The sequence below is a fragment of the Numida meleagris genome, chromosome 5 (genome assembly GCF_002078875.1).
Source record: "Numida meleagris isolate 19003 breed g44 Domestic line chromosome 5, NumMel1.0, whole genome shotgun sequence".
Classification (NCBI taxonomy): Eukaryota; Metazoa; Chordata; class Aves; order Galliformes; family Numididae; genus Numida; species Numida meleagris.
Window position 1 is genome coordinate 39,113,702 of NC_034413.1, and position 27,247 is coordinate 39,140,948.

The following is a 27,247-nucleotide window of genomic DNA, read 5'->3' on the forward strand; positions in this document are numbered from 1 at the left end:
GCACAGAGGTCCATTTGACATACAGGCTTGATAAGTCTAGTAGTAATTATGTGATTGTTTCCAAATGGCTAAATTATTAACATATGTTGCATATGTCTTGAACAGTATAGGCTTTGTTTTTGCTGATGGTGAAGTGGATAAGACATTGATCATTATTCCTACATGCCTATTTAGATGTGCCAATTTTCTAGAACATGCAGTTCTCTCTTAAAATGAGAACTATCAAACGGTTTCCATCCGAAGGATGGATATAAGGAAAAAATATTTTACAGTGAGGGTGGTGAGGCACTGGAACAGGTTGCCTGGAGATATGATTGATGCCCTGTCCCTGGAGACTTTCAAGACGAGGCTGGATCAGGCCCTGGGCAACCTGATCTAGCTGTGGTGTCCCTGTTCATTGCAGGGGAGTTGGACTAGATGGCCTTCAAAGGTCCCTTCCAACTCTAAGGATTTTATGATTCTAAGTGGACTGTAGAAGTGTAGGATAGGGTGAGAACAGGTCTTGGCTTGTGCATCTTTCTAAAAATCAATCTGATGTTGAGAACAGACATTTGCATGTAATTTCAGTTATTTTAAATGTGTTTTGAATTATTTCGTTATGGAGACAACTGGCCTAGTAGATACTCCACTAAAATACTAATATAGTACTTAATTATGTAAGTGATGTTAATGACTGTATTTTTTATCTCTGAAGATTTAGAGTTTAGGAGACTTTTGAAATACGTTTTCCAGCTATTTAGAATCATAGAATCAGCTAGGTTGGAAAAGACCTACAAGATCACCTAGTCCAACCATCCACCTACCACCAATAACCCCACTAAACTATGTCTCCCAACGCTATATCTAAACGTTTCTTGAACACCTCCAGGGACGGTGACTCAACCACCTCCCTGGGCAGCCCATTCCAGCGCCTGACCACTCTTTCAGAAAAGTAGTATTTCCTAATGTCCAGCCTAAATCTCCCCTGGCGTAACTTGAGGCCATTCCCCCTCGTCCAGTCACTAGTTACAAGAGAGAAGAGGCTGACCCCCAGTCACTACAACCTCCCTTCAGGTAGTTATAGAGAGTGACGAGGTCTCCCCTGAGCCTCCTCTTGTCCAGACTGAACAATCCCAGCTCCCTCAGCCGCTCCTCATAAGGCCTGTGCTCCAGACCCCTCACCAGCTTCGTTGCCCTCCTCTGAACACGCTCCAGGGCCTCAATGTCTTTCTTGCAGGGAGGGGCCCAAAACTGGACACAGTACTCGAGGTGGGGCCTCACCAGGGCTGAGTACAGAGGGAGAATGACTTCCCTACTCCTACTAGCAACACTATTTCTGATACAAGCCAGGATGACATTGGCCTTCTTGGCCACCTGGGCACGCTGCTGGCTCATGCTCAGCTGAGCGTCGACCAATACCCCCAGGTCCGTTTCCTCCACACAACTTTCCAGCCACTCTGCCCCAAGCCTGTAGCGTTGCCTGGGGTTGTTGCGGCTGAAGTGCAGGACCTGGCACTTGGTCTTGTTGAACCTCATCCCGTTGGCTTCAGCCCAGAGATCCAGCTTGTCCAGATCTCTCTGTAGGGCCTCTCTACCCCCAGGCAGATCGACACTTCCTGCCAGCTTGGTGTCATCTGCAAACTTACTGAGGGTGCTCTCAATGCCGTCATCCAGGTCATCAATAAAGATATTGAAGAGGACAGGCCTCAGCACCGACCCCTGGGGAACACCACTCGTGACCGGTCGCCAAGAGTTATAAAGCTGCCACTGGAAAAGTTCTTGATAGATGTGGAATGAATACATGTTACAGCTTATTACTTGTCACTATACAGTGGGGGTAATTAGCATTCTGTGATATGAAAACTCATTTACTGGTTAGATAAATTACAGCTGTAATAGCACATCAAAATGTGATATAGGAGCAGCTGCGTAACTTGTTTGTTTCTAGAAGAGTTGTGGCGTCTGACTCAAGAGATGGGCATGTAATGAACCTTCAGAAGCGTTGTGTGTATACCAGATATTCAGAGTGCCACCAACAGAATATATAATGTGATAACAAACAGGTCAAGTATAACTATTTCTTCAAAAACTAAAAACAATTTTAAGGGATGAGTTAGAAAAGTTTCCCAAACCTTTTCAACTGTACAAATATTTATCATAAAGCTACTTGAAAGTTCAAGCATTGGAAGCTTATATTTTGATATCTTCAATTTCTAATGCATTTGGAAAGTTTAAAGCTCTGACTTGAATTTAACTTTGAAGAATTATAGCAATGGTGCACTTTACTCTGAACCTTGCACCTTGCATGACAAAATGAGGTTACGTAAATTTGTCATTTGCTTTCAGGCCTACCACAGCATGAAGAAAGTAAGAAATGTGGCTCAGGAATATTTCCTGATATTCTTTCTCTGCCTTTTTTTTTTTTTTTTGTGTGCAATTGAAGAAGCATGATAAAAATTGTCACCTCTATTTCTGAAATAATTCTCACCTCTGTACTGTTTGAAGTGGCAACTGCATGAAACACAGTTGACCTAGCAATGATGTAAATGCCTGTAGGTAAAGAAGCACACTGTTACTATACCTAGCATGTTTTTGTCTGGCGCTGTGTGCCAGGTCTTTACTTGTTGGATGAAGGATTTTTTTTTTTGACAGTTAGAAGCGGTTTTGTGGGTATCATTCTCTGACCATCTGCAGCTGCTAACATTTGAGTCCCCATAGGATGGACTGAGAAAACTATGCACATAGTTGGTGTGAAGTCTTTGGACAGGGAAGAAATTCTGTGTAGGGATTTGATTGCACAGTCTCTAATTTTTTTCTCTCTTCTATAAAAATTCTTCATTGTGAATTGGGAGAGGTCAGTTCCACTGAAGGTTGTGCCATTCTTTGCTAGAAAACTGACAGAAGCGAGATAATTCTAATGCTGTTTCAACATAAAAGCTGGTATTTTAGCCTACTGAAGTTTGAGTTACCAGGGTAAATAACACCTGGCATTCACTGTTAGCTTCAGATCAAATATTCTTGCTGAATGTCCCCGTAAGACTGTGGAGGTTTCCTGTAACTATATATATATATATTTATATGAAAACACCAAAGTGTGGTAAACACTGAAAACATAATCCTAAACAAAACATGTTTATTGCAAGTAGCATATGTATGTTTGGGTTTTTGGTAAGACTGATTGACACAATTGTTTACTGTTACTGCAATTGAAATTCCAATTAGATTATTTTGTGATTGTTCCTTCAAAGCACTTAGCAGACAAAATCATTTTATTTCAACTGTAAATCTCAAGATTTACAATACTATGTTTTGTGTCATGTGTTTTTAATCATTAGAATGTTTTCCTCAAACTTATATCTCAAAGTGACTGAGAATCTTAAAATAGAAATTTCCAGTTCTGTAATGGCAGGACTTAAGTAGTCAATGAATTGCCAGTATATTTAATACAACACAAATGTACTAATGACATTAAAGGAAGTTCAGTAGAAGCTGTGTAAGTTTTTATGCAACTTGAAAGCTAATGGAAGAAAACCTTGTTTTCAGCACTGCCTTTTAAATTGAATGTTCATGTGAACTGTTTTTCTGCAACAGCAGCCCAGCACTATTAGACCTAGTAGTATAGATTTTCTTTGTGATTAATAATATAAAGAGAATATAAAACTGAATGTTTTGAAAGCATAAGAAATGAATGTGATTTACTGCTGCAAATTCAAGCTGTGATGTCATCATTTAGGCCAGCATACTTGCTGAGATAGGATCTAGAGCTTCATACGTATTGTGATTAAATATGAATATCTTTATTTTCCTACAGATAGTTGCAAAATTGAAGAGGACCTGTTATTAACCTGCATGCTGTTACTGTGAACTTTTGATAGTGATTCACTCTTGATCACAATTTTCTATCCTATCCATTATTTTTATCCAATATTTTTCTTCCCAGTTTGTTGTATACTGAGTTTAAAAAGTTTTTCTTTCTGTGGAATGTAAATGTTCTACAGTAGAAAATGTCGCTGACTGTTGCACCATCCTTACATACTCAAGGGTACTTCAGTAAGAAGCTTTTTACTTATGTGTTGTCAGTGTTCAGATTCACTGATTCCATCTCCTTCAATGTCAGGTTGGCCTTGGCACAATGGGGAAAGCTTGCCCTAGTATACAAGGAGACCAGTAGCTGATAATTCATATGCTAAAACCAGGGAATTTGTGGATTTTTTTTTTTGCACTTTTAACAGCCAAAATGCTAGGGAGAATGTTTCATGATCTTTGCTGTGGTGGCAGATAGATACAGTGGTTGCCATATAAATGGCAAATTGCTTAAAACTTGTTGGCCTTAGAAGCTTTAGGTTGCTATAAAAGTATATGTTTGTAGAGTTTTGCTGTTAAGTGGAAAGAATCTTGCTATTGCAATTCAATCTGTCTGTAAGCCAAAGATCTCCTCTTGTATTTGATGGAGATTGTCCTCAGCAGCAATACCTGGAATCATATGATAAGTCTCAAGTGCTGCGTAGGTGTCTGGGTCCTGCTGGAATGCAGAGCTATTGTTTTGGCATCTGTGCTCTTGTACTGTCTTTCCTTAGACTCCTGTTTTCATGATAGTGTCTCTTCTAAGCACTACATAAACACTTGATGAGAAGGTTCTGCCCTGCACAACGTGCAGCCTTGAAGCATGGGATTGGTGGAATGTACTATGACTTTCAGTTCATCAATTTCTTTATCTGTAAAGTGAAAGATTAAGTTACTAATTCCAGGTTACACAGTAGATCAGGAGTAGCATAACACACGTGGACTAGAGTTTGGCTTAGCACTGCAATAGAAAGAATTTTCACTTTGTTGTTCTTTATGTCACTATGGAACTATCAATTTTGTTGGAAGAGTCCTCAGTGCTGGGTAGTTTCTGCTAGAAAATCTATGATGTAATGTTACATCACCTTTTTAGCTGTGTAAATATGCAGAGATAGAAGTGCCTGCTTTCCTCTATATGTAGTCAGGAAACCGAGCTTGTTAAGAGAGGCAGAAATAATGTGCTCATGAAATATATTTTACCTGGCCAACTTAAAATGCTATAGCATATCTTACCAGCTCTAAGCCAGGAGCTGTTTAAAGGCAGTGTCTCTGCAATGCCGTCTTTGCAGAATAACAGAGAAGAGGAGCATGGTAATAGCAAAGAGGACTTGGTGTGTATACATACATATAGGTTAAGTCCTACTCTCATGCAAAAACAATAGAAATCTCTCAATAAAACAGAACAAACATCTCTTGTGTTGCACAAAAGAATAAAAACTTCTTCCATATTTGAGGTATTAACTACTTATGCAAGTGAGAGGAAAGAAAGCTTCTTTTCCCCTCCTTATTGAGGCCCTGTTGATTTGAAATTTACATACCCAAGCTGCCCCTCAAAATTAATAAATATTCCAATATTTGCATTACAGATGCATTTTGTAGGAGTAAGCTTGGTAGGAATATTTTGGTGGGTTGAAACTTCAGTGACAAATAGAAGCGAGAAGTTACTAATACTTTCCTCATTTCTTTCTCCCATTTTTAGTAATGTGGATGAACTACTGAATATATTCTCTTCCCAAGGATAAAAGTGTAAGCTTAAAATCAGGGTCTTTGCAGTAGGAGGGAATCTCTTATGTGTACTCTGTATAAAAGCAAAGAGTGAATGATTAGGGTTTCTGAAGTGATTGCTGCAGCTATGATTTTTTTTTTATATAGATTTCAACTGGTCTTTCTACTGGCAGCTTGGTTTTGAATGAAGACCTTGGTAAAAAGTTTCTCAGGATAGGAAAGAACTTTGTGAAATGGTGGAGGCGGGGAGGAAGGCATTAGGACTTAAGACACCAGTGCTGTTTGGGTAATCTTACCGAGTGCCTACACTGGCATGTTTTCTGGTCAGACAAATAAGCCTTGCTTCTGCCCACTAGAAATATGAAGGAGAAATGGATGTTGCTTTGTGAGTGACAGTGGATTCAAAAGTCTAATTCACAGACTAAAAATTACTTTATTGACTTTGAGATTTAGGCCCTATTAATAGCAGTGATGTTAGATTGATTTTTGCACTGCATGCCCTATGTCATACACAAGAGAGAAAGAATTGGATCAGATAATCAAAACTGTCACTGTTTTTTTTTTTTAAGACAGATCGCTGTGGAAGTGATAATTAGGGTATCTGCTGTTGTATTGAAACAAATAACTTTTTTTCAAAATTGGGCATGTCATCTAAACGGTGAGCATCTATCCATCCCCTTTACAGTGTGATTAGTAATGTCATTTAGATTTTTTCCTCAGGTGTTGGCAATGTAAGCTCTTGTTTTGCTTTTGCATCACCACTGAGGGCTTTTGAAACCTAATTCTTTTGTGAACAGAATGCTTTCATAGGGTTACAGTATGCAAAAACAAACCCTGAAGGAAAGTAATAGGCTCTCTACTGTCTTATACGTTGTGTCAAGCTGACTGCAAACAAACAAGAAGTAACAGTCTATTTGCTTGGCTGGTCCTGTTCAATAGTACTTGATTTTGTTATTATTGAAACTTGGGAAACTTTCACAGTATTGTTAGTGTTTGTAATAGTAAGTTTATGATGTTATGTTGAAAAGTAAAATACGCTCTTGGCCCAAATTGGAACTTAGATATTTGATTAATTCATAATTGATTGTAGTTTCTTCTCGGAGATCCTGTCACCAGATGCAGCTATGTTGCCGAGCAGTGACACTTGCATGACTAGTCTGTCGTGTTGTCCCATGTTGCAGTGAATATGAACAGTACTTTCTTCTTGAGACAGGAAGAGAATACTTCTATTCATGGGAACATCAGGTAAGTTTATCGAAATAAAGTGGTCATTTATTCAATTTTAAGTTTATATTGTGTTCACAAAAAAGAAAATGTGTAATTCAAAATATTATTCATGTTCTACTATCTCTTGTCTGTCCTAACTGTTTTGCAAATTCTGTCTACTGTGAGTGGTCAGTCTGGCTTTGTAAACAAGCTGTTGTCCATCTGGGATTACTGGTTTCAGTGTTACTTTGTGTTAATGCAGTTCAGGACCTGAGCAGACACAACAAATTCCCCAGATATGCTGAAACTGATAAGCTGTCCTGGCACTGAGCATGCAGGGGAGCAAGGTAGAGAGGCCCAGTTCTTTGTGGGAAGCAAGTATCTAGATTTGATTTATGCCAGTTGCAAATTAACCCAAATAATGGATCATTAATAATAATGAAAAAACCATCAATGTAGGTGGTATCATGCTTCTATAATATGTATATTTTTCATCTGTGTATCACTATTAAATTATTCATACACACTAATATGTTTGTTCTACTTTGTCCTAAGAAAATTAGAGCAAAAAGCAAGTGGAGGAGAAAAAAAGATGCAAGAAGAGGGGAAAGTTGGTACTGGGACTATAATTCATGGGGAAGACTGTCATGGGGAGACAGCCAACTGGACACCCAGCACTATTTTGGTTGTTTCCACTGAATGCCTATCCTTTAAAATGGTATTTAAATCAAGGATTTCCTACTAATATCTTCTCATATTGATAAGTAAAATCCTGGGTTATTTTATCCCTTAATGCTATTGAAATGAGCTGGTGAGTACTGCTGCCCTATTTATTTCCCATTTAAAATACAGGACAGCCTGGTTTTTTGGCAATGACTAGTTTGGGTTCATTCTCACCCGGTTGGAGGATATGTCCCAATTCATGGAACAACATAAAAATTCTTATGAAACCCCTGTTTAGCAAATTATTTCAGGATATATTCCATCTAAACCATGTGCTAAGATACTATTGACTCAGGCGTAGTCTTTGCAAGGAGCGTGAAGCTTAGGTAATGCATCAATGCCTTATTAAATAGTAAAACATTGAAAATCAAATTAGAAATACTGTGAAAATATAATTATTTGGTTCTCGGGAAGATACATGTAAGAAAATTACTCTTTTACTTATGCTTCCTCTACTAATGTAACTGTGTATTAGTCATACAATGCAGAGCCTGCAGTTCTGCAGTTTGCGTTTTACGGTTTTACAATATGAAATTATGCAACATAATAACATACACAAAGCAGAGACTTGATTGCGGTCTTCAGTGGAAATTAGAAAATATGTTTTATGTTGAAACTCAAGGTGTGTTTTTTTCCCTATCTGAATGTGAAACGTCAAAGACCAAAATTTGTTTTAATTCTGTTGCTTAAGCAATGTGACTGTGCTTAATCTGAATGGAGTGGGATATAATTTCAAGGTAATACTTCTTAAAATGCATTCAGCAACAGCTTAAACTAAGCAAACTTAGAATGTAAAGTAAACTCTATTTCATCATTAGCTTTTCATGGTTCATTAGTTCTAACACTGGAAATTGGAATGCCACCTGTGTAAAATGCATTAGATTATTTTCTGCAGTGCTGCCTATCTTGATATAATGCTGACTCTGTTATTCTTGCGTTTAATGTATTCAAGTTGGCATGGCTGTGAAAGGCATAATTCTCATTACATGTGCTAAGCCAAGCAGCAAGGGAAACAAGCCTCACTAAATGCTTGGATTTCAACCAATGTTGCAGCAAACTGATGCTGATTCTGAAAATGAAAACTATTCCTGTATTTTCATCAGCTAGAAATACTGAGAGCTTTTACAAATAGTTTTAAAACAACAACAAAATATGAGGACACAGTTTTAAAAACGTCAAAATGAAAATTATTGTGAATAATATGGGTTCTTGTTACTGATGACAATTGGTTATTTTTACACTGAAGGACATCCTGTGCAGCACTTGTATTTTGAGAGTTGATGCAGTCCTTGGCAGCAGCAAACAATAAAAATGGATAGAAATTTTCGGTACCAGTAGCTGCTTCAAGAACTCCTGTAGGTCAGTTTTTCAGAATGCTTTAAAGCTAAGAAAGTTGCATCAGCAGAGTTCCAGTTGTCCTTGAGAGCCTGATAGCAACTTTGAACTCTTTGCTTTCACTGCAGTATGTAATTGTCCCACTGTGTTGGTGGGCTAGCAGTGCTCTAAATAAGAGTACTGCTCTGTTCTTGGAAACAAACGATTCTCTCTTACACAGCTGAGCTTCTTCCATAGCTTTGTTCTTTTCCAAATGCCTGCAGAGTTCATGGCTATTTATTAGCACATGTGGCAGCTTAAAATGGCTCTTGTCAACAGTTACCATTTAGATAAGTGGCAATCTTCATTGGAGGTGCTGTAACAAACGTGATCTCTAAGGATGTCTCGGGTGTCTCAAAATATCAAGTCCTTAGTCTGAAAAACATGGAACTGGTAGCTACAGTCCAACGTATGTTAACAGGCACTTTTACATGTAGAAGGTAGTAAATATGTGTCTCCATCCCTGTAATAACAGCCACCTCTCTGTTTTGTCTGTATATCTGCAAGAATCTCGGTCTTATTTCCCAAATGTAAGCAATTTTTAGGGTGAAATTTTAATTTAATTTTCCTTAAATTTTAAATAAATACTTGAACAAACTTCATCTATAGTAATGTGAACCTATTCATGTGCTGGTGAAATAAGCCTCAGATCTTCAATTTTTCTGTTGCTTTTTGCAGTCTGTTACTTGACAATGACTTCAAGCTGTTTGTGGTTAATCCCAGGGCAGATAAATACATTGCTTGCATGGATGGAGAACACGCATACTTAGTAGAATATCTGTCCATTTGGAGCAGGTAAAGCAATTAAAATGATTTAATAATTATATTTTATGTCCATACATACATGCATAATATGTATGTAATTTTCATGAAGACAAAGGAGCAGAAATTGCTCTGCTGGGGAGCTTGTTCTCAGGAATTTGAGAAGTGAGTTATCACAAGATGTGAAAGATGACGGCAAGATCTAATTTCATGATTTTCCTTTTCATTTTAATTGTTGCTATTTTATGGGCCTACTTCTTGTGACAGGGTTAGCACTAACCAAAGCCTCTGTTTTCAGGAGAAACCTAGAAGCTAGAGTAGAAGCTTGATGGACTATGCTGGGAAAGAATTTTGAAGTGTTCTGTGCATCATACTGCAACTAGCACCATGAGGTTTGCTTTGTATTTTTTTCTTCTTTACATTTAAGAAGTTTTTCAAAACTCACTGGTGTCATTGAGTGCTATACAGTGTTAACAGTTCACTAACCAAATATAAAAATCAATGAAACCTAAAGGTCTTACATCTCTCTAAGAGTGTCCCTGTTTGGGAAGCTTCTGGGTGTGACTAGGAACGCTACTGATGTAAAACTTTAAAGGAAGCCCGTAAATTGTTCACTAAGCTTTTCTTAAACTGGAAGAAAAGGTGACCTAAACTACTTCATGAATAAAGACTGAACTGTACTGAGCAGCCTGGAAATGGGTCAAACAGAACTATAGCTGTTGTTCTTAACCATGTTGCATTGCTGCACGTTAGCACTTAGTTATGCTTGCCAGTAGCCCAGGATCAGAGCGGTGAAACATAATCTTTTTTTGTTAGTATGTAGTTGATCTATTTGTTTTCCTGAAGCAACTATTGTTTTCCTTCAAACAGTGCAAAATAATATTGTAGGTAAAATGAGAATCCACACTTCACGAGCATAGTCTCTGATTTAGGAAAATACTTGAGGTAAATGTTTTTAATTTCCAGAAGTACTTTTATTTGGGTAACATTGTTATGGGTATAAAGAATGTTACTTATTGTGCCGCATGGTTTTCATGTAACTTTGTTTTAAAATAGTGGTTTTCTAAAGAACAACACAACAAAAAGATTGACATCACAGAGTAACTGCTTTAGGTTTAACAAATACTGTCTTTATGACAGCTGGACTGGGGGCACAGTTTAGCCTTTATCTATGGTAACAGTTTGCACAGAATGTTGGATGTGTTCAGACGTAAATTTAGTGTTTTGTCACTTGAGTCTTTTGCTTTAATGAAACATGAATTCAGTATGCATTTTCATTAACAGGCACTATTGTTCTTTATTTCTAATGAAACTAAACCTTGAAGAGCTGCATTTTACTACCTTTTCCCTGCTATTTTGAGGAATACATAACCTTAGAGCAGTTAATTCATTGCTTTGGTAGGAAAAGATTAAACTATATATAGAGATTTTATATATATAAAATCTGTTTGCTTTTACACATGGAATGTGGAAGATAAGTTAATATAACAGGAAAACAGACTTAATGAAACAGGAGAATTTTCATCTGTGCCACTCAGGGCTGCCCCATTGTATAGGTCTGAATTATGATAACCTAAAATTAATAGGGCTTACCTTTGTGGTGCTACTTGAAAATGTGGCAAACTTGTTGGAAAAGCTATCAGGAGAAATACAAACTAAGCGTGGCTGGTGTCTGCATCTCCACGGGTGTCAGTTAGGATTTATATATGAGTACAATGGAGGAAAGAAGTCTCTTAGCTTTTGCCATCTGACTTTGCTTTAGGATTGGATTCTGCAAAATGCAGAGTAATCTCTGGAATTGCTAAGAAAGCTTCTCCTGCATGAGTTCTGTGTGAATCACCTTTTGAGAGCTGACCATTTCCAGAGAGAGTTCAGGTTTTTCTGTGGATCCTAAGATAATCAGCCTCTTCCTCCTTCTGTTTGAGAATGAATTAAAGGTCTAGTTTTGTTCTTACCAATGTTACTGATAATTGCACTGCTCTGTGATTGCTGTTTAGCTGCTGCGTGCAATAAGATACTTGAACTTCAGAAATGTGTTGCTAATGACCTTCAGTATACTCTTTCTAGACTCTGTAGTGAAATAAACACTTTATGTGTAGTGGATCATAGATGATAGGCATTACTAAAACTGGGCTGAGTGCTGCAGAACTCATCCGTTCTCTATATACAACGTGTTTTTCTGTTCTTGAGAATGGCGTATGATGAAGAGCTGTGAACACAAAACAATTGAGTTAAAGTGGAGTATCCTTGGCTCAACAGCTGTACATTCACACGTTTGAGAGGAACAAAACCTTGCAGTGAGACGTGCCAGGAACTCCAAGGTACTAAACTTGTCCAAGTAAACAGTTATATTTGTGGGCCTGCTGTTTGTACAGCTCTCAGACTAAGTAAGGTATGAGCAGAAAAACAGAGCTTATTAATGGTGAAGTGCCTTAAGTCTTCTCCTGGATCACTAGTGAAGAGGGGAAGGTATGGCCTGTATAACCTGTTCAGTTAGTGCTGTGTCAGAATAACAAAGGTGAATGTCAACAGCAAAGCTATCAATGTTTTTCACATTAAAAGTGCATTGCTAAAACTAACTGGGCAGAAAATACGCAGTGTGCCTTGGGGATAACAAATTCCAGCAACTACAATCTTGGAATTTGTGGAATGATGGCAGATGCAATCTCATAGCCATTCTTTACAAAGCTTTCTTTCATCTTATGCATGCAAACAGGCACTCAAAATACTAGTTCTGTAAATGCAGGAGAGAGGAAAAAAATTTCTTTAATTAAACTTGAAAAAATAAGTACTATAAGGTATTCTTCATAGAGTTTGACATAATTTCATTATTTTTCCACGTTAAGAGTAACTTGTTTATAGTAAGGCTGTGGAAAAAATCAGCTTTAAAATTGAGGGCATCTACTTTTTGTTTGATATACTCTCTACTGTTTGATGAAGATTAATCAATTCTCTATGTTCTTTGCTGCAAATATGAAGGCTATGAAAGCCTCTTAATCTATGTCTGAAGTACTGTTGCTGTTACTGAAATTGAATTCTATGTGACCTGTCACCACATAGATGCAATAGACTCATTCTTTTTCACTTCATAAGTATAGCTTTCCCATTAGCTAAACTGGCCAAATGCTTTGCTGTGTTAATTTACTTAATAAGGACTCTGAGTGAACTCCTTTCCATGCACTCTCTTCCATCAGTCTGTACAGAAACTGGGGTGGATGTGGGAGGTATTGGGCATTTGTGTGGACAGGAGAGTTAGTCACATGCAGGGATTTCATCTTAAGAAGGATTAAAGCAGATTGGGGGCTACTGGGGAAAAAGTTGGCATCTTCCCTGAAGAATTTTTCACAGCAAATCTCAGTTGTAAGGGTTTAAGATTTTAAATATTTTGGCATAAATTCACCCTGGGAAAGCTGGAACCTCCCTCAATTTTAAGCCTCAAGATGACTAAGTTATTTCTTTGAGATGTACTTCATCACTAAGTTCGTAGGAGTTATAAATACAAAATCCTGCAGTTTGCTTATGTTTTCTCTAGAAAAAGTATATTAATAAGAACTTGATTATTTCTTGGGTAGACTAAATGTCTTTCAGCTTTTTTTTTTCTTCAGGAATATGTTTAGATCAGGAATCTCTACCAATTTAATCAAAGAAAAAACTTCTCTCCATGACACTGTGTGATGTGTTCTGTCCTTGCTGTTTTAGGATAGCATCATAGTGTCTGTAGGTTGCATTTGTTCTTGAGGTCCTTTGAACCAAAGGGATAATATTGTTATGAAGACTCTTATTTTTCCAAACAGTGTTTAGAAGGAGGGCAGTAGTATGCATCTGTGGTCTCACTGTAAAACCAAGAGATTCTTGGAGTCCTGAGGAAGAGTGATAGATTAAGCAAGGACTGGCTCTCAGGCCACTGTCAAATGACAAGAGAGCCCTGAAGCAGTGCAGCAATCTGGCAAGAGTAATTTTTATAATAGCAATGATGAAGTCTTAAAAAACATATATATCTTTAAAAAAAAATAAGCTTTGAAAGCCTCTTTGCTAACTAGTTAAAATTAACACAAAAATGCTGAGGCAGACATAGTGCTGGAAGCAATAAAGTCTTCTGCAGTTCAGTTTCACTGTGGTTAGAAATACTTATCTCTGTAGAGGAGACTTGCCACCAGGATTCTGTTTGTCAGCCTTTTTGAGATGAAGAGGCTTTAGCTACAGAAGGACCTTAGGAGGGGGCTGTTAATGGTGAAACAGTACTCTTTTCCGTTTTGGTATTTATCAGAGGTTTCAGGTCCATCACTCTGCAACTGAAGAGCTAATGCTTCATGTCTTCCAAACAGACTACAATCAGTAGTAACCCACTGAGCTAATTGTTTGCTTGTTTGAGCGTTTGAAAGCAACAAAATGAAGAGAGAAATAGAAAGAGGCAGGCTGCCTTCTTAACAAACTCCCAGAAGTAAGAGTCATTTTCTGTGCACTGAAAAAGCCTGCAGCGCAACTCTCTTTTTGTCTGAATGTGACAGATTAGTCTCAGAGTTCCTCAGGAAAGAGGAAAATTACTAGCCAGTGGGGCCATTTATTTTTGTTTCTGTGAGTTTAAGTAAAAAAAAGTAGCTGTTGCCTGGACCAAAATGAGTTGTTTGCTACGTGTTTTTTTTCACCACTCCTGACTCAGGGTACAGATACCTATCGTGAAATTCTAAGGATGGTCTTCTGAATTTTGTTACCCCTTCCAGTTAAAATACTAAAATTTGGAACTGCTAAGGAATTGCAAATATACAACTCCACAGAAAAAAAAATCACAAAACAGATTAATGGTTAAATTGTTATTGGATATTTCTTTATCACTCAGGGACACAGCTGCTTATATAAGAGCACAGATTAATGTACCAAGTTATTTTTTACCAAATTTGGACTAGATGATCTCCAGAGGTCCCTTCCAACTTCTATGAGTCTGTGATTCTCCCTTTCTACAAAGCAACCTGCTAGTAAAAGAGGAAGATACAATTCACGTTTTACGTGATGTGTTGGATACTAGAGCAATGGCCAAGAAGGCGTTCAGCTCTAAATATTTAGTGACTCTTGGAACCGAAACAAAGGAAGGGCTGGCTGAGAAGTCTTGTCCTGCTCTTCTGAAGCTTCTTGTGCAAATCCACTGATGCCAAGAGGCCACAGGGAGATCTTTGGTTAGGGCTTGATGGCAACTCATTAATAAGTGGTTATAACCCTGGCAAGTAGATAGTAAATATGTTTACGTCCTATTTTTTAGCTTTGATCATTTTAAACTCTAAGCAGACCTTCTATACTTAAAAAAACAAACAAACAAAGCCAAACCAAAACATACAACCTAACATAACCTCAAAACCCACACGCAACAAAAATGTTTTAACACTGGGCTAATTGCTCATTTTGCTGCTTGAATTTTGCTTTTGTGTTAACTATCATTAAGAATTTGTTAGCTCGCGTAGTAGCTAGAGGCTCAAGCAGACTAGAGGGCTTTCCCATCCCTCCTCAAAAGGCAAAAATGGAAACTTGAGAGGAACAGAGGGGAAGAGGGAGAAGAATATAGAGGTGAATTAATTTGTGTCAGATTGAGAGTGATAAAGCTGCACTAATCCTTGAGGTCTACTGAGATAGTCTAAGGAGTTAAGGCTCATTCTCACTGAACAAAGATGTTACTACCCTTCAGCTGAGCTTTTCTGTCCCCACTGCAGACATAGGAACTGCTCCATTAGAAGTGAGCAAAAGCTCTGCCCTGGGGAAGGGGCAGTATGGGTAGGTGGGGGCTGTTACAGCTGGGCCCTGATCACAGCTTGCCTTGCTGGATGTCTGTTATAGGATCTTTGTTTAATTCCTCAGTGCATACTTTATTTTTCGTGCTGAGAATGTGGTGAAATGCTGTGGTTTTTATGCTAGAGTGGCAATGATAAATGAAAAAGTGAAAGGTATGTTTATTTTATCTACAGTGTGCAAAGAGGTTGAGCTGTTACTCAGATTTTATTTTTAAATAGTTGTTTGGGTGAGACTTCAGCAACAATTGTTCTTAAAGAAGTGGTAGCTTGGAAGGGTTCTGTTTTGTTTAGTGCTTGTTTTTTTTTTCCTAATACTGAATATTTCAGCAAGTAGGGGAGCAGATCACAACAGGATGGAAATGCTGTGAAGGCAGTCCTTTAGGCTCGTCTTTCCTATTCCTTATGTGCTTGTCTGTCTGTATTAAAATGACCTGGGATCCACATAGCTGTGAATTTCCGCAAACAAATCAGAAGCCTTGTGCAAATATAATTTCCTTAATAGCTTAACTTTCATCTGCTTTGACTTACCCAGCTTTCTCGTAATTAGCAGAGAAATCTTCCACGCAGTGTATACACAAGGGCAGTGTGCAGGATTTATATTGGTCTGTTTGGAAACCTGTTCTGAAGTCTCTTGAGTCCTTTCACGAATCAGTGGAGCAAAGTGGCTTTTGTCTCATTCACAGCAATAATTCTACAAGAATCAAACCTGCTATTGGGAAAATTAGATCTGGGAACAGGTTTCGCTGTGAACTTGCACATTTTTATTTGCAAAATCTGGTCTGAGCATGGTTAAAAACCCTCACTAAGGGCTAAGTTATCCTCCTAAATGTATGTTAACAGCAGTGAGCAGTGCATACGTATCCAAAGGCTTGTTTAATCCCTGGGGAAGTTATGGCTGTTTTTGGATTTCAGGACATTTTTTGTTTTGTAAAGGTACTGCAAAAAAGAAAAAGAAGGAATTTCCTGCTGTGGAAAACCAGCTTCTCCTTGGCTGCTTATACTGGCTAGCAAGTTCTGTAGTATGGCCAAATACAAACCTTTGGTCTTAATGCTTTTAATGCAAAACAAAGCTTTTTAGTGCAGCCATAAATGAGTAAGTGCATAATTTGCAGCATTTTGTAATTTCTATTTTGTTGGTGTTGCTACAGGAAACTTTCATTTTTCATTAATTTAAAAAAGAAAAAAAAGGGCTCAAATGATGAGTGGGCAGGGTGCTGCTTGAATACACAAATGTGCCATCCGCGGGTACCTGTGTGTTGGGAGCACTGTTAGCAGTAGTGATAGTGATGTGCTATTAGATGGGCGGTGCTGTAGGGTGCTTGGTAAGTTTTTGCAGTGTGTTTGCAGGGTGATCAGAACACACTTGTTCTGGAGAGAAGCCAGCTTTCAGAGGTCATACTGCACATGCAGGAGACTCCTGGTGTGTACAGAGGAAGGACAAAGTCTAACTACTTAAGCAAAGGCTGTGCTGGAATAATTGTCAGGACTTGACCAACCTGGTCTAGTGGGAGATGTTCCTGCCTACAGCAGGCTGGTTGGAACTAAATGATCTTAAAGGTCCCTTCATGCCCAAATCATTCTATGATTCTCCTTCCCCTGGGGCATTTGCGTAGAGCTCTCCCTTGTACTAATAACATCCTCTACGTGTGCAGGAGTGCGTTACAGATGTCCAGTTCTACTGTGCTGGTTATATTTGAGGTGAGCAGAGGGAGCACTGCTGTGTAACCCAAGCTTTCTTTCACTCTTGGAGACCAAGTGCACCATACACCTCTTCCGGAGCTTGTTGTGCACAGGGTGGTGAGGCAAGCTTGTGTTGTGGACATGAGTATTGAATGAATTAAAACCAGATCTTCCCATGCTGTCCTTGTAGTCTGACCAATTTCTTACCCTTGTAGCTGTACTACAGCAAAAGAAAACTTTTCTTTGATTACTAAGCATCTTAGACTTGAAGAGCTGAAAGGGTGTGTTTCCAGCAGCTGTTTTTAGCTTCATATTCTGTCTCCTCTCTTTCTGATAGTGGAAGATAGGAAGTGTGCTGGAAATCATAACCAATGAAATCACAGTTGTTGCTCCCTGGTTTCGGTGTTTCTGTTAACGAGACTTTGAACAAATGGTTGCCATGATGGGTGCTTTGTCTCTTAGGATGATGGGAGGGGGGAAAGAAGCTTGGGAAAAATCTTGCTAATGTATATTTAAAATGTGATATGTGCCACTGACATGCTGGATGTTCTAAAAGGAACAAACAATAAGCTTCAACACGAAGTGTTCTCAGGGGAGGGATTTATTGGGGCTTTTTTGGTATGTTTGTTCCCTGACTGAAATACGAAGAATTCAGACCATGACGATTTTCTCAACTGCTTAATTCCCTCCCACACCTGAACAAAACTACAGGAAAATAGACTTTCTTAAATCTGTCAGTTAATTAAAAATCCTGCTAGAGTTTCCGCTAAAGACAGCGAAGCCACTGTGTTCACAGGATCTGGAAACTGGTACTTTGGAGAGCAGAGGGATGTTGGGTTCTGCTATACTTTTCCTTCTTTAAATCTTTTTTGCTTGAACTGACAGCAAGATTCCGTCCTTGTCCTTCATGTTTGTGAGTCCCAGGAGAACAGCACATACCATTTCTGTGCTATTTTTATTCCTTCCTCCTGGTAATCTTATTGGTTCTTTCAGCCTAAATCAGGTCACCTTGAGGATTAAATAATGGTGTTATGGAAGGCCATTTCTGGAAAAAATCAGTTGGTTTTTCTTTTTTATGTTTTATTTTTCTATATGGGGAAAAAAAAAGAATATTTTTTCTTTGGAAAAGATTGAGTAGCTTTTTATTTTTGGTGCACTTAAGCTGTAATATAAAGGTCTGGGGCACTCTATATGTTTTTCACACTGAGAGAATAATTAATCTTAATTGCACTGATCATTTCACCATACTTTAGAGGGTAAGCGATTACAAGTGGCTTTATATCAGGAGGCAGAATAAGCTATCTTATCCAAATGCCTATTGTTTGGCAATAATTAGCTATGATTTGTTGCATGGAAAATGGAATTGCCTCAGCTATGCTGCTGTAGTGATACAGCCTTTCACATCATCATATTCAGCCTGTTTGTGCAACAAGATGCCCTCATGAAAGCAGTAGATGATTTATGACAACAGCATGCTTATATCTCTGGGTTAGAGGAAACCAAAGCACAAGTTTAAATGATGGCACTAGTTAAAGAATTCAGCTGATGTGAAATTTTTCTTCTTCTGCTGAGATTTCCAGTTTTGTGTGTATTACATATGCGTTTTTTAATATATATCATATATAAGCGTCTGTTATGCACATATAAAGTTCTATGGAGAATTACAGCTAAATGCAGCCCCATGTTACGAACATGGACTTAATATTTCATTTTTTAGTCTGATAGGTCTCGTTCATGTCTAGTGGGATATCTGGAAGCTGAGTTCCCTCCAGATCTGTTCTGGTAACACTCTGAATACCTTTCCGAGCACACAGAGATTTATATGTATGTATGTATACATGTACACATTGGAATAACGGAAGGCTGGGATATCCACATGGAAATAGATTGCAAACACTTGGCAAACAGCCAGAGCAAATGTGAGAGGAAATAATAATCTTCTTTACCCAAGTAGATGAGTAGTGTTTGATCCTCATCTATCCTAGGCAGTTTAGTGAAGCACTTATGTGCAGTAGAGTTGTCAATGACACACACACTTCACCATTATCCTTAACTCTAAATTAGCCTTCCAGCAATAGCGCTACATGCTGAGAGTCAAGTGGGTTATGAACCCTGTGTTCACAATCATATCTATTTTAATGAGTTACATTGTCTCCTTAATACTTCTGTTTTAGGGCATGAAGTTATTAGCAGGAGTGGAAAGCGGTTCTCCAGACTCCCAGCAGAGTATGTTCTTTAGTTCAAACCAATGCTTTGTCAGCTCAGATCTGCCGAAACTACTTGGTATTTTATTCTGTCTGGCTGTAGTTTCTACTTGGATCATATTGTTTAGCATCAAAGTGTCTAAGCTGTACTCATGTATTATGGTATATTTGTAAGTAAAGTTGTGTCTGCACTTACCAAAACTGCACAGCGAAGCATTGGTTGGATGTCTAGATGCTTTGAGTGCTTTCAGTCTTGTAAACCTTAGCAGCTGTTTTATGCATGCAACAGCAATAGTATTCCAGCCTCTGGAGACCTCTCCATGCGTGCTGCCGTGTCAGGACTGAATTATGGAGAAGCCAATTAAGACCCACACACAACAAATTCTCCACTGAGATAAAGCAGTCAGCAGACGTTGTCCTGATTCTGCTTACAGAGGTGTTTCTTAATAACTTGCAGCAGGTCCAAGAACAATTTCATTACTAGGGAGTTTTTTGAGGGGGCACTTGAAAATGACAGAAACCTGAATTTTCAGGACCATTCTAAAGCTTGCCTTGTCTGTGTCACACACAGCCTGAGCTGGGATTTCAGTTTTTTCCAGTGAATTTCTTGCTCTATCTTCTTTTTCTCTGCTGTGATCTTGGTGCAACTGAAGTAGGAAAGGGCAAAGACACTTTGGCAACCCAAATGGCAGCAGAACTTAATCAACTACATTTAAAAACACAGAAAAAATGTTGAAGCTGGGTTTTTACTACTGAGCCTGGAGGGAAGAAAAGATTCTCAAGTTGCCACAAGGGCATAAGAGCTATTGCAGTATGCAGTTGCCCCTGAGCTTTGAATTCCCCCAGGTTTTTTTGAAATGGTGTTTAGTGTTTGATTTCAGCCAATTTAACTTTTAATAAGGAGGAGAAAATAAGGCTGTGGAACTGAGGGTGAATAAAATTACAGCCTGGGACTGTTCAGATTGGATATTAGGAAACATTTCTTCTCACAAAGAGTGGTGAGGCATTGGAACAGGCTGCACAGGGAGGTGGTGGAGGAGTTGCTGTCCCTGGAGGTGTTCAAGAACTGTGGAGATATGGCACCGAGGCATGGTCAGTGGGCATGCTGGAGGTGGTTGGACTGATGATCTTAGTGGTCTTCTCCAATCTTAATGATCCTGTAGAAGAGGTGTTCTTTGCTGTTATCTAGAATGTTCTGGGACTCTCAGGCTTTGCTTCCTGTTCAGAGTCCCTCTTAGCAAGGACAATGAGGGGCACTCCCCTACAGCAAAAGGAATGTGCCTCTCAGGTACTTCTGTCACTGATAACCAGTGTAAGGGATAACTTGGTGCTCTTCAGTTATTTATTTGTCCAGCCTCATTTAAAGCTGCTGAGCTGTATATTGTGGTTTAGATGAAAATGTCAGTTCGCCATGATGGGGTGCTTGAGCACAGACTGACTTTGATTCTCTGACCACTTGGTTAGGGACAAGAAAGAGAAATTTTACATTAAATTCAAAACACATCAACCATCACCATTTTGATCAGAGAAAACCTTCATGTCTCAAAACTCATGGTTCTGACAGACAATAATATATCACACTATGATGCCTAGACAGTTTCACAGAGAAATTCATGTTCAATGATATGGTGTTTGGGGAGTTCTTAAGTGAGTTTTCTGCTTTCCTTGTTAATTGCATTAGCTGTTAATATTTGCTGCTCCAAAGTCTGAATTTAAATGTAAACTCTGTGAATATAGTAATTGTACTTTATTCATGTCTTTTCAGACTTGCTGAGAAAGCATTTGGTGATGGAAAAGGCATAAAATGAACAGAACAAGCAGGTGATAAGCACATTTTCTGATATTCAAAGTACTATCATTGTTTCTGTCAGCTAAAAAAGTTGGGTCTGAATTGAACTGCTAACCAAAATGGAACAGCTAGACAAATGCAAGAGTATAATGCTCCTCATTCCCTTCTGTTATTTTAAAAAGATGATGTTAATTTGGGCATTTGGGGTGGAGAGGTGTGGTATATTACTGTCTATCAGAACTGGGAGTTTTGAGTCATGAGGTTTTCTCTGATAAAACCAACACCACAATATGAAGTAGAAATCAGCTGAATTAAAAATAATCTCCAGTGGTTTTGGATCTGAATTCAGGATGCTTAGCCATGTAGCCCATCTAGCATTTAAAACTTATTTCTTATATTCCTGGATGTAAACAATTTTCAGATTTTAAAATGTTTGCTATTTAAAAAAAACAAAACTGCAGTGTAAGAGCTGCATGTACAAAGCTTTCACACAGGTGGGAAAATGCTATAGGCTGTAAGCAGGAATGGTAAGTCTTACCATGAGCTTGCTCATCTTTTTTTTTTTTTCTTTTAACCAGGCTGCCATATCAACACGGAAAGTGCTCAGAAGAACTGTTCATGTTGTTGGTAAGCTCCAACTTTTTTCCTTTTCTTTTTTTTCTTCAATTTTAGCAGAAATCCTGAAGCTCAGAAGGCTTTTACAGACTTGCAATCACTGCCCTTTGACACAGTGCTTGTGCTTAAGTGTAAGGTCTGAAATAAACAGCCTATACCGGTGGACAGTATTTTCTTTTTCTGAACTTGGCTTAAAAAGTGTCCAGCAGATGGTGCAATGTGCCTTATTTAGCTGCAGAACTGCTTACACCTTGAGATTTCCTTTGGATTGAAATCTAAAGGAATCGTTTTATATGCTCTGGTCAGAAGCTAACATTTCAGAGAAGTGAATTTTAGAAGTATGCCAGTTCTTCACTGGAATTTAGCATCTTTGCCTCCTCCAAAAAACAGAAGTCACCTAACGCTTTGTTGGTAGGAGAGTAAGTCAGTACCTGGTATAGTAAGTTTGCAGTTTAAATCCACTACTTTTTACACCTGAACAAAAATTTCCTCATGTTAATAATTGGTGCAAGACAAGACATTGCTTGTTTTCCAGTTGATGAGGATTAATCATTAGCCAACTGCTTTCTACACACAAATAAATGGCTTGTTTGTTTGTCCTTCATGCTGCCCTTCTTATACAAAATCAAAGAGTTAATTTGCTATTGGGAACTGCAGGGCAGAATGCTGTTGACCAGCAGAATAGCCTGAGATGTCCCTTCTGACTGTGAGAAGAGTTGAGTCACAGACCTCTTTAGAAGTCTAACTCAAACAGAATAGAATGAAATAGAACAGAGACAACAGCACCATTCCCCTCAAAACGAAAAAAAAACTAAATCAGCCTACTCCCCTCCCACCTCTAGAATTATGTATATATAGTGGTTGTCATTAGCAGAAATCACGTTATCAGGAAATATTTGCAGTGGCTGTGCAAAAATAGTATGAATTAGTTTTCCTTGTCTGATTGTTTTAAAAGTTGTCCTTCAACTTGTCAAAACTTCAGGGAGGCCCCAGTGTTGAAAAATGCATGCTGAAGAATTGAGAGAAGCTGTAAAGCTCTACAGTCTTGAATTCCTTGCAGCAGATGCTTTTTCTGTGTTCTGCTCCCTTTTACTCCAATTTTACTATACAAATTTAGCTTTGAAGCCAGAAGTGATGTGTAAGGAGACAGTTATGTCTTTTCTGGAGAAAAAAAGTCAAAGGGTAGCATGCACAAATTCCAGAGTTGGATGGGTTTGCTTCAACAATTTGCTCATAATGTTTAAAAGCCATTAAATTACTTAGCCATCTGCTATTAATAATGGAAAACTCCTCATAGAGCTGAAGGTCTGAACAATGAGAATGAACTGTTGGTTGTCCTAAAGTGCAATAGGTTTTGCTGTAATCGTGAAACTACAGTCTATAAATATTTTAAATATCTTTAAAGTATGTTTCTAACTCTCCCTTCTGTGGGCTCCTGAATGCAGCACTCATGTAAGTGAAATGCTTCTGGGAAACTCAGGGCAATGTGATAGGATCCATCCAATTTAATCCCTACTTTCTTCAGTATGCCCACTGGGTTTGGGAGGTAAATCAACCATAGGCCACTTAGGGTTTATTATAACAAATGTGAGCACAGGGATCCAGATTCACATCTGGAGTTCAGACAAGAATGTTTTTAGGCTTCTCTGGAGTGGGAACATGGAAGAAGCAGAGAGAAAGTTCTTGTCAGAGAAACTATTGCTCTTCTTGTCATTTTATAGAAGTCTTTTTATTTTACTAGGCACAATATGTTTTGCTGACTGATGTGCTTTCCAAAAGTGTTTCCCTGCTAGACTGCTTCTGATTAATAAAATATACGAAAGCAAAGAAAAAAGGATTCTTTTCTAGCCTTTTTTTTCTCTGTACTTATGACTAATTTACATTTGTAGCATCCTTAAATGCTACAGACCTTAGATGCTTATATCTTTAAGATGCTTATGTCCTTAGATGCTTAGATCCGCATGGTCTTTCTCTCAGTTACACTTGGGTGGTTCTGCTTGCATTTTAAGCTGTTCAGATTCTAACATGCTCTGTGCTGAAAACTCTGTAGTTGCATTCGCACAAGGCTTTGTCCAACCTAATAATCCTTGGGGAGTAGCAGAGTGCTACAGTAATACAGTGTAATCACTTCTTGATCGGAGATGGTGAGGATCTGAGTGATTCAAAGGACTAGCTGTTGCCAAGAGGCAGTAGATGAGAATATTGGGATTCTAATGAGACCTATGAAAATATTTCAAAACCAAAGAATGCCTTTTTAATGTGTAGTTGTTATCAAGTCAAATCCTGGAGCCCATTGACTGTGTTTTGTTTGCGTAAAGACAGAACGAATACCCAGTGCCACTAATAAACTAAACCTGAGAAGTCTCTCAAGTTGGTTGTTCTTTTATTAAAGACACTTCACCACATGATTTACTTTCCTTCTGTTTTCCAGGTTGGAAGCAACACTAATAATTATGTTAACAGGAGTGGCACACGGCTGATCTGCATAGTATTTGCAAACAGGCAGGAGCACCCTCTCCCCCAAGCAAATGATTTCTCATTCCTTGGATGACTCTGTAAATACACGTGCAGATTAGCTGGAGCTTCAGAAGTACTTAAACAGGTGAGCGTCTTCCTCCATCAGAGCGTAATGAAGCAGAGTTAACAAGGAATAGCAAGGTGATGAAAGGCACATTTGGTATTGAAAGCAAGTCGGGATGAAATACCCTTATTATTTGTGTGGTGTGTGAATAGGCCTGCCTTCGCTTCTTGGGCATCTTTGGGAGATGTGTCCTGTCTTTCCTTGCTGGTTTGCCACTTGACTGGCAGTCCCCATGTTTGTCTTCTGAAGCAGTATTATGCCTACAAAGTGCAAGTTGCTGCAGATAGTCTGGATTTCTCTTTTGTAAGTGAGAATTTGAGGAATTGTTCTGTTTCATGTTCCTCCTGGGAATTTGGGCACAAGGCGTTCATGTGGGGAAGGGAGCACAGACTGGTTGGTTCTCAGACCCTTGCTTTTCATCTCATCCAGAATGATTACAGCAGGTATTCCTCCTATTTAAGCCCCCAGGAATTTGATGGACTCCCTTACTGTGTAGGCTGCTCTTCTTTTCCCACTTATTGCAGTGAGCCAGAAGGCACTTGCTGTTCGACACGCAGTGTGAGCAGCATGGGTTAGTCACTGCAGCAATTGATTCAAGTTAGTCAGGAGGAGTAAAACCAAGTCAGAGTCTTGCAGTCTTGTGCTTCCAATTCCACACTCAGAAATAAAGTCTTTTAATCTCAGATATTAATGCCCCAGGCAAACTTTTATTATTAAATTGATTTATCTGTTTCATTTTAAGGTTTAGGGATAGCACTGCTGATGTATCTGTTCAGTGGAGCAGAGGGGTGTATACAGTGTATTATTTCCTGATAAAAGTTATATGCTGGTTGTGCATAAAACCGCTCATGTTTATAATTTTAAGCCTGCCATTGTCACTCAAGCTCAACTCTATCACACCATAGTTATAGTAAGAAAAGCATATCTGAGATTTCGTTATAAACGAGAGGTAAGTTAAGACTGTCATTGTTTTATGATTTTTGGTTACTGGTATTCCACATCATAACATCATGTAGTGTATGTACCTGGTTCTCAGAAGAGAAGAACTACGACATTCCCCAGGGGACTTTGCTGCCCTGTTACCATTTTCCGGTCAGAGGGAAAGATAAAAACTCGCAGATCACGAGACCTGCTCTTCTTCTTGTCCCCTCTCTTGTCACAGCAGCATCTCGTTCCCCAGCCATCTCACTGTCGGTATTAGAGTAAGGCCTACCTTAATTTTGGACATTCTCTCTCACTGTATTGGATTTATTAGCTTAAATTGTAATTATATTGTATTATAGTGTGTTATTTTGCATTCCAGTATCTTATTTAGTAAATTAGTTTTTTTGCTGCTGTTTTGTTCTTAGGCCCACCTCCCTACCCTTTTTCCCTTTCCTGGGGCGAGGGCCTGTGTGTCCCCCACCCCATTCATCATGGAACCGGGCCAAACCTGCCCGTAAACCGTCGACAAGAGATAATGGTAGCACAGTTTAAGTACATTTTGTGTTGTACACCAAGGCTGGAGACAAATGGTAACGCACAGCAATTACTTCTGTTCTTTACAATTTTGCACTTAATCTGATTTGAATTCCGAGTGCTTTGATTGAGTAGCAGTGCTGCAGGACTCGGACCCCTTGCTTCCCTTGCTAAGGGTTTGAATTGTGGTGCTGATTTTAGATAACTCTTCTGATGACAACGGAGCGAGCCCTGTAATTATTTAAATAAATCTCCTCTAACATCTGCATGGGAAATACTCTAAGATATTACTTGTCAGAATCTGTTTTCTATACATCTGATTTCTTCTAAAATATCTATTGCACTCACAAAATCCACTTCCCTTTTTCTTCCTTCCTAGGCAACAGAAAACTGCCATCTTTTATCTTAGAGTAGAACGTTATTAAAGACATTGAAGTTTTAAAAAGATAATCATTGCTCTTTTGGGTCAGGGCGTTTTCCTTTAGACCATTTGTATGGCCTTAGACTGAGAGTGATAATGTGGCTTCTCCACTCCACTAGAATGGGAGTGGGGATAGGATGGGTTTTGCTTGAGCGTATCTCCTCCTAAATATGCTGTTACCATTACAGAGGCTGGCAGGAAGGAAGCAGAAGAGATTTACTGGGGAGGCCTACTGCTAGGGCTACACAGATTATAGCGATGATCAAAATCAATTTGGTATAATACAGATACCAGAGAAAAGGCCAAGTATCTAAACAAAATAGCATTGAATCCAAAAGGAAAGATAAAATTGGTGAGAGGAGGCCCACCTTGAATTTTCAAGATTTATCACCCAGTTTATTCACTTCAGATTAAAGTATAAAACTTCCTAGCAATTACCATGCAAACATCAACAGGATTAAATAACATAGTCTTTGGAGGGAACTACTTAAGTAATTTAGCCAATCATTTCAACATTTCCTTGCCAAGTATGTCTTTTCTCCCTTATCTGTAATGTAGATTGCTTGTATTCTGCTCAGTGTTTGGTCTGCAGGAATAATTTTCAGTAAGATTTCAGGATGTACAGCAGGTGAGAATGTTGGCAGAGCTTTGTCATGGTGTGAGGAAACTGAGCATCTGCATTTTGAAAAACGACAGTTCTGTACTTGCAGCTGTGCGATCCTACATATGGATCTGTATGTAAAAAGTAAAACCCTGTGTTTGTGTCTCATGTTCCACTATGGAGCTGATCTTGCTTCCTGCTGTGTTCATTGGATTGGAGGATGGTCAGGTGTTTCTTCCAAGTTCAGGCCTTAGGCTGTTTCAGCCCAAAGAGGCAACTACCAGAAACACCCTGCCTTAACAATAATATATGATGACCTTTGTAAAACTTGGAAAGAGAGACAATCTAAGTTGCAATATGAAGGAGGTGACAAATAAAGCCTTTCAGACCTTCTGTCCCTTCCTCATTGTGACTTTTTTTTGGAAGGTTCAGATGACTCTGTCTAGTGATCCTCCAACTGGCCAAGCTCTTCGACTCTCACTTTTCTTCCTGAGGGGTCCCTTTGGCAA

General features: G+C 38.7%; 1 long non-coding RNA gene across 1 annotated transcript in view; it reads left to right on the forward strand.

Moving 5' to 3' along the window:
• Positions 1,622 to 27,247, forward strand: part of LOC110400205 — a 78,036-nt gene continuing 52,410 nt past the window's right edge. The window contains exons 1-6 of the long non-coding RNA XR_002439699.1: positions 1,622 to 6,792; positions 9,574 to 9,645; positions 9,911 to 10,004; positions 21,039 to 21,094; positions 21,641 to 21,689; positions 24,109 to 24,279. This is a non-coding gene — a long non-coding RNA (uncharacterized LOC110400205). The remainder of the gene's footprint in view (positions 6,793 to 9,573; positions 9,646 to 9,910; positions 10,005 to 21,038; positions 21,095 to 21,640; positions 21,690 to 24,108; positions 24,280 to 27,247) is intronic.